At 34.2% G+C, this 7303-nt stretch overlaps 1 pseudogene; it reads right to left on the bottom strand.

The window, feature by feature from the left end:
• Positions 1–4864: 4864 nt before the first annotated feature.
• On the bottom strand, positions 4865–6279 carry LOC117074589 (annotated as a pseudogene).
• Positions 6280–7303: the final 1024 nt, after the last annotated feature.

Genomic DNA, 7303 nt, shown 5'->3' with positions numbered 1-7303 from the left:
CCAATCCAAAGGACACAAACTTGATTGAGGCAGTTCCCTGCCTCTGAGGCTTATGGTTCATGAACAGTCAGTATTCCCATAATTGGGAATAATGGGGACTGTATGTGTTTATGTGCATGTGTGTGTGTGAGAGACACACACACGCACACAAACACAGACAGACACAGAGAAGAGTGATCATATGCTAAGCAGATATAGCACAGTTCCATACTAGAAAGGTAAGAAATTAAAGATAGTTAGTTTAATAGGGAAAATGTCAAAAACATGTGAGAACTGCTAAAGACAAATATTAAAGTTTAATGAGAAAAAGGATCATACCGACTTAGCTTTCCATGTACATATCTTTAGTCAACTGACCTATTTTAAGACCCACTTCCCTCTCCTGACTCTTATTTTGCCTCCAAATTTCAAAAATGAAGACTCAAGATATATTGTGTAGATTAATTTTTGTTTGTTTTTTTTTTTCCCCTCATTGCTGCCCTCTCATTAGCATATTGCAGGCTATGAGTGGCTTTGTTTCATTCATTATCATCCTCTCAATCTCTTTTTTCTAGGAATTTATTAAAATCATTCATTTTCTGAAGAATCCTTTGTTTCCCTTCCAACTAATGGGGTCATTTCATTTTGTGGCTTTTTTGCTGTTATTACATGGGTTTTAAAAAATGAAGCAAATGTGTATACTTAAGTTATCATATTGGTAAATCATGAATTGAGTTGCATTTAAATTTCATGTTTTCCTAAATATTGTAAATTGCAAAAAGAATAATTAAGAATTTTAGATGAACTCTGTATGCACAATACTTCAATATGGTTTTTAGAAATAGTATATGTTTGTAGGTCTTAAGATAAATTATTAACTAATTATAAGTTTCTAATATATGTATGACACCTGCTTAGGACATGAAATCCTAATCTCTCCTCTCCCTGCAAAGAAGGCAGGACATCTTCCACAAACAGAGAGATAGCAATGATCAGATTATATGTATCAGATTATATATATATTATATATATATATTATATATATATAATATATGATATATAAATAGATGTTTATGCAATTTATAATTCATTAATTAGGAAGACAGAGATAATTTTAAGATATTTTAAGCAAGACAGAATCAGAATAGATGAGAGGAGCCAACCCTTGGAGGAGTGAATTCTAGATTAGGAAAATGATGAGAGTTTTATAAGAGGACAAAAGGAAATGGAACAATAGAAGGCAAACCATTGTTGTTGGGCAAATATACCTTTAGCAGATGGAAAGCTATTTCTCTTCAATTATTAAAATGCTTTCTAGTTGAGTGGGATCAATTAAGAAAATTGAACAATTTAAAAGGAAGGGACAGTGGTATCTGGAAGTATGGTTCAGGGAAAAATCTTTCTTTTCATGTATCCGTTTTACTATATTACAAATAAAATCATATTTCTAATTATTTCCACATGAGATTCTTATTAAATTATCTATTTCATGTCATTTTCACTTCTTAGAATGAGCTTATAAGCATTCTTTCTATAAATTATCAATTAACATATCAAATAAAACCCATCTACCCTTATAAGATGCCATATCTGAACACTTCCTAAAAGAGAATCTTGGACACCATCTACCTTGCCTCTGTTTGCCATCAACAGGTTTTGCAGAAATGTGACATGTGTTGCATCTCCTCCTCCTTGAGTTTAGCATCAGAGAAGCCATATCATACATATATCTTTCTTATTTAAAATATTCAACTGTTAACTTTCAAAAATGAAATTCTGTATTAAAATGAAAATGATATTTGTAGAATGAAATAAACTAAAAGAAATACCTTTTAAGAGAAGTTGAGAGAACAGATATTTTCTTCAAAAGGAAATTCCACAGAAACTTTTCTGTCTGGCAACAATTAAAAAGAAAGATAAAAAGGAAACAAAGAGAATTATATATATTTGGAAAGAAGAAAGAATAACAGTACTAAAATAATGCAATGTCAAAGTCACACAAATAATTAAAGTAGACAGCATAAAATATGAAAAGATTCTTAATTATTTTCTGGACAAAATATAAAATTCAAAAAAAATTAGTAGTTTCACAATTTTAGAAATAATCTGCTTTATCAAAAGGAATAACGATCACAATTATTGAATTATAGGCAATGTTTTAATGGCTTTAACATAGTTGACATAATTAATAGCAAATAGGACTTGAGTTCTTGAAATATGTTTTCAATAATTATATGCACACATATAATTTGTTCAGATATCATTATCAGTTAGAGACAATTTCATTGTATTTTGAAGACATATCCACTATGGTGCTTTGAATCATCAGCTGGGATGGTTGCAGGAAGGGTACAGCAGGGACTACTGACTTGAGTGTCTGTATGTGGCCCCCCAATATGGCAGTCTCAGGGCTCCAAGAGGAAGTATTCCCAGAGAAAGTATTCCAGCAAGAACTGTAGAAGCTAAATAATGAAGCTTTGTCATATACACTCTTCAGCATCCACATTATTTGCTGGAATACCCCAGTCAACACCGCCTGTCCTCAGCCATCTCAGTAGGAGCCAAACATGTAAGTAAAACAAGCCACCTGGAACTGAATTGCCCAGCTACAAGTATTTTAACCAGCTATTACAGCTGAGGCCCCAAATATTGTGAAGGTGACAAGATCTGTCTTCACTGTCCCATTTCTGAATCTGTAACTCAGAGATACCATAAGAATAATAAAATGGTTTAGACCATTCAATTTTACAGTGGCTTGTTACACAGTGACAGGTACTGCAAACACCAGAAAATAGCAAATTGAGTGACAGTAACCAAAATTTCTTGGCTATATTATTTCAAAATAATATATTATCCATCATAGAAGAATATATATATACAACTTAGAATTGTAGGAAATCAATACATTTGCAGATAAATACTTGTAAAAAATTATGAAAGAGTATTCCAAAAACATTATTTGCCCTTTTAAAGTAAAATAAAAACACCATAAGCCTTCTCTTAACTCTGTAGCAGTGTTGATTTAAACATATTAAAAAAAATTTCACTCAATCACTTGAAAAATGGTTTGTCTATAAAGTCACATGAAACTATTCTGTTTCACAATTTGCTTTTTATTCTCCCTGTTGCATTGATTTTGAAAAGCTTGCAGAGGACAGACTTTAGGTATAAAGTAAACTGAAGTATTTACTCTTTTGAAAATCTGTTTTTTCCCATATAACAATAATTTGAGAGAGGGATTCTGGTCTATTTTTATTATATTATATTACTTTGCGTTTTTCTTAAGATATTTTAAGTAAATTACAAAATTCTAACAGTAATTGCATAAGCAAATCTGATTTGATAAATCAATAACTTAGTATCTGCATTTTGTGAGTTCAATTAAAATATGAGACACTTCTTAAATAAGTCAAAAATTTTCCAATTAGAAATTAAAAACAAGGAAATGGAAGCTATATGGTGATTATTTCATAATAATATACAAATAATATTGTTTTACTCAAATTTATTTTATCTTAAAGTATATAGAAAAGGAAATATTGAAAGCATCAGTTCTTTGGGGACAAGTTGCAACTTCAGGATTATTTCTTATAAAGAAGAAAAGTATCTTTCAAGATCTATTCTTACACACTGAAATCTATAAAATGTTTCCAAAAGCAGTTGCTGTCTAGGGTGAACTGAAAATCCAGATTCATTTGCCTTGTCATTGTTCTAATTTTGACAGCCTTAGACATTTGGTTGCTTAAAGCAAAGACTGGCATTGGCAAATGAGAACAGGAAAGTCTGGGTTTGCCAATCCAATGCAGCCATTTAAAAAATATATATTTCCACATATATAACACTTTTAAAGTTGCAACATGACCTGCATATGGCTTTTATGAAGTAATAATAATATGTAAATGAATATAAGTTCAAAAACCGTGCTAGAGAAATATTATAATAAAATATAAGTTACTTTTAAAAAACAATGTTGAAGATGTCAACAATACCTTAACAACTAAAATTAAAATCTAAGTTCTGGCACTTAAAAAACATCTTGCTACAAATGGAAAGTTGAAATCTGCATCTAAAAATTATTTGGAAAATAAATATGTAAGTATTGTACACTTATTTTATTGAACTTCTTATTAAAGAAACATGCATAGTGAATTAATAAATGAAAATGGTTCCCTAGAGATGTGTGCATATCATTTTTCTGCATATAAATCACTTCCCATTGTGAGGTTCTAGCTCCACATCAAAGAGCATGGAGCATAGTAAAGTGTAACTGTGGAGGTCACAGACAGGGTCACTTTTCCAGATGGTGGTTAAATCACTCTAGTTGTAACTTGCAGTTACTTTATTTTATTCTGAGTTCTACTCATTTTATTAAAGGAAAGATCATGATAAATTTTTAAAGGATTATCTATAAAACAGATCAAAAACAAAAGTGCAGACTGCCTTAGCTAAAGTTTGAAAACTTATAGAAAGAAGTTTAACCTGTATAGTCTTTCTGACTCTTATTTCCTCAGTCTCAATTTACTATTTATCAATTATTTCCTGTATTATCTCCCAAAATTACTCACTGATTTTACATCTTTTCCTAGTTTTCATTTTTAGTATATTTTTTCTGCATATGTATCCCAGAACTTAAAGTATAATTTTTAAAAAAAAGAGAGAAAAAAAATCGATTTTAAAAACTAATAACTTAAAACTGCCACATGCAAAAAAGAGAATCAAAGTGGTACACAAAACTTTTTCCTTTCCTTCTGAAGATTTTACAATGCATTGTTATCATTAACCAGTCTTCTACTATTAAACTTAAATGGTTAATTCAAACAAACAGCCCTGAGACCATTCTTCCACCACTGATTAAAACCGGGGTGGCTGGTATTAGGGCTAATATTCATTTAGCCTTCTGAGCTTTCTGGGCAGACTAGGTGACTTTGCCATCTCCAGCAGCCTTCTTGTCCACTCCTTTGATGAAACCCAAGAGCAACTGTCTGTCTCATATTATGAACAGCAAAGCCACCCAGAGGTGGATAGTGTGAGAAACTCTCAACACAAATGTGCTTGCCAGGAACCATATCAATGATGGCAGTATCACCAGACTTCGAGAATTTAGGGCCATCTTCCAGCATTTTACCAGAACGGAGATCAATCTTTTCCTTCAGCTCAGCAACCTTGCCTGCAATGTGAACCATGTGGCTATCCAGTACAGGGGCATAACCAGCGCTGATTTGGCCTGGATGGTTCAGGATAATCACCTGAGCAGTGAAGTCAGCTGCTTCAATTGTTGGGTCGTTTTTGCTGTCACCAGCAACACTGCCACAACAAACATCCTTGACAGACACATTGTTGACATTGAAGTCCACGTTGTCCCCAGGAAGAGCTTCACTCAAAGCTTCATGGTGCATTTTGACAGATTTTACTTCAGTTGTAATGTTGACAGGAGCAAAGGTGACCACCATACCAGGTTTGAGAATACCAGTTTCCAGTCGGCCAACAGGAACAGTACCAATACCACCAATTTTGTAGACATCCTGGGGAGGCAGGCACATGGGCTTATTAGTTGGACGATTTGGTGGTAGGATGTAGTCCAGAGCCTCAAGCAACGTGGTTCCACTGACATTGCCATCCTTACGGGTGACCTTCCATCCCTTAAATCAAGGTATGTTAGCAGTTGGCTCCAACATGTTGTCACCATTCCAACCAGAAATTGGCAGAAATGCTATTGTGTCGGGGTTGTAGCCAATTTTCTTAATGTAGGTGCTGAATTGATTGCCTCATATCTCTTCTAGCTGTAGGGTGGCTCAGTGGAATCAGTTTTGTTAACACCAACAATTAGTTGTTTCACCCCCAGTGTGTAAGCCAGAAGGGCATGCTCTCAGGTCTGCCCATTCCTGGAGATGCCAGCTTCAAATTCAGCAACACCAGCAGCAACAATCAGGACAGCAGAGTCAGCCTGAGATGTCCCTGTAATCATGTTTTTGATGAAGTCTCTGTGTCCTGGGGCATCAATCATAGTCATGTAGTACTTATTGGTGTCAAATTTCCACAAGGAGGTATCAATGGACCACGTTCACACTCACCTTTCGGTTTATCCAAGACCCAGGCATACTTGAAGGAGCACTTTCCCATCTCAGCAGCCTCCTTCTCAAATGTTTCAATGATTCTTTTGTTGATGCCACCGCATTTGTAGATCAGATGGCCAGTAGTGGTAAACTTGCCCAAATCTACATGTCCAATGACGACAATGTTGATATGAGTCTTTTTCTTTCCCATTTTGGCTTTTAGGGGTAGTGTTCATGACATCTGTGTTCTGGCAGCAAACCCAGTGCAGAAAAGGGGGACAATTATTTTTTAGTACCTAGGTATGCTGGACACTGAAGTAGGAATGAGACCCTATAAAGTGGTGAGCTAAAAGAGACATGCCTCCCACAAGCAAAGAATTTATATTTTAATGTACATATTAAGAATGTGAATGGTTGAATAAATATATAATGAACATTATAATAAACATGTGAAGGTAAAGACACTATTCAATAGTGTCTATACAATGACACTCTAAAATAGTTTCTATACTCTACTATACAATAGACAGTTGTGGGGTTTGTGTTGGGTTCCTGTGGCTTCCTCTTGTGATTTCTGCTTGATCCTCTCCTCTTCCAGACCAACCTTTTAAGGTAGAGTGCTTTACAACTCAGTCCTACAAATTATTCTCATCACTACTGCACTCTAATTCTATGATTTGCCTGGAATCAATGCTTCCATCATTGGTATAATCCTATTACTTCCAATGTCACATATATCTTTCTGAATTCAAATTTTTATCTCATTCTAGTATTTCCCCAAGCTATAGGCTCATATATGTTTTCACTAAGCATTCATGTCCAAAACAGAAATATTGATATCCCAACCATCATCCCCAAGTTCTTTATTTCATTATTTGTTCATCTCAATCACACAGTTGCTCAGGATAAAGATCTTGGAAGCATCCTAATTGCTCTTTTTTATAATGCAACAGAATATACAGTCATCTGCCTTTAGAGTATAGTCCAGGTCTAATCACTTGTCAACAATTCCACTGTTCCTATTTTAATCCAAGCGACCATTGTCACTTTTCTGACTATGTAGTAGCCACTATATTGGTCTCCCTTTTTACATTTTACAGTGTCTTTTCCCTACAATCTATTATAAATACAACAATCTAAGTAATCATTTCAAAATGCAGATTGGTGGTGACTCTTCAATGTCTGCAATCTTTACACTTCATGTAAAATCAGAAATCTTTACTGTGTTCCAAAACGCCATACATGTTCTGGCCATAGGACTCTTCTCAGGC

Source organism: Trachypithecus francoisi, unplaced genomic scaffold, assembly GCF_009764315.1.
Source record: "Trachypithecus francoisi isolate TF-2019V2 unplaced genomic scaffold, Tfra_2.0 Lachesis_group5, whole genome shotgun sequence".
Lineage (NCBI taxonomy): Eukaryota > Metazoa > Chordata > Mammalia > Primates > Cercopithecidae > Trachypithecus > Trachypithecus francoisi.
This window is presented reverse-complemented; position numbering and strand designations above follow the sequence as displayed.